This window comes from Propithecus coquereli, unplaced genomic scaffold (assembly GCF_000956105.1).
Source record: "Propithecus coquereli isolate 6110/MARCELLA unplaced genomic scaffold, Pcoq_1.0 Scaffold186, whole genome shotgun sequence".
Taxonomy (NCBI): Eukaryota; Metazoa; Chordata; class Mammalia; order Primates; family Indriidae; genus Propithecus; species Propithecus coquereli.
Window position 1 is genome coordinate 494444 of NW_012143412.1, and position 883 is coordinate 495326.

At 45.1% G+C, this 883-nt stretch overlaps 1 protein-coding gene across 1 annotated transcript in view; it reads left to right on the top strand.

Annotated features, from left to right (window-relative positions):
• The window catches only part of NUP205 (nucleoporin 205kDa), a 129034-nt gene that overhangs the window by 33813 nt on the left and 94338 nt on the right, over positions 1-883 (top strand). The window lies entirely within an intron of this gene.

An 883-nucleotide genomic window follows, 5' to 3' on the forward strand; every position in this document is an offset into this window, starting at 1 on the left:
GGGACTACAGGTGCACACTACACCTGGCTAATTTTTAAATTTTTTGTATAGACTGGGTCTCACTCTATTGCCCACACTGGTCTCAAACTCCTGGCATCAAGTGATCCTCCTGCCTCAACCCCCAAAAGGAAACCTGTTGATAAACTTACTTTTGATTTTCTGGTGCCAAAAATAGGGCTGATTGTAAACAGACCAGTGTGTTGAACATTGGTGAGATTTCATCCCATAAATCCCTTTTAAGATCATTACTAGGCTGGGCGCGGTGGCTCACGCCTGTAATCCTAGCTCTCTGGGAGGCCAAGGCGGGCGGATTGTTTCAGCTCGGGATTTCGAAACCAGCCTGAGCAAGAGCAAGACCCTGTCTCTACTAAAAATAGAAAGAAATTAATCGGACAACTAAAAATATAGAGAAAAAATTAGCCGGGCATGGTGGCGCACGCCTGTAGTCCCAGCTACTTGGGAGGCTGAGGCAGGAGGATCGCTTGAGCCCAGGGAGTTTGAGGTTGCTGTGAGCTAGGATGACACCACGGCACTCTTTCCCGGGCAACACAGTAAGACTCTGTCTCAAAAAGAAAAAAAAAAGATCATTCCTAGAATATCTGAGAGGAAATTTGCTGAAAAACTATCTTATGTGCTCTTAGACATTATATGTTTTCAGAACTCCAATCGAAATTTCTACCTGAACCTGACAGAATTGCTAATGAAAGTCCATCCAGGACTCCTCAATTGTCATTTCTGGTGGACGTTGTGAGATGTGTGGGTGCGGTGGGTGAGGTACACAACTATTACATTGCCAAGCCACTACGGTTCATTGATGAATGAGGAACGCTCCTGACATCTACTTCTTACTGTTTTAAGATCCTACAGACCGTCAGGGTTCCAA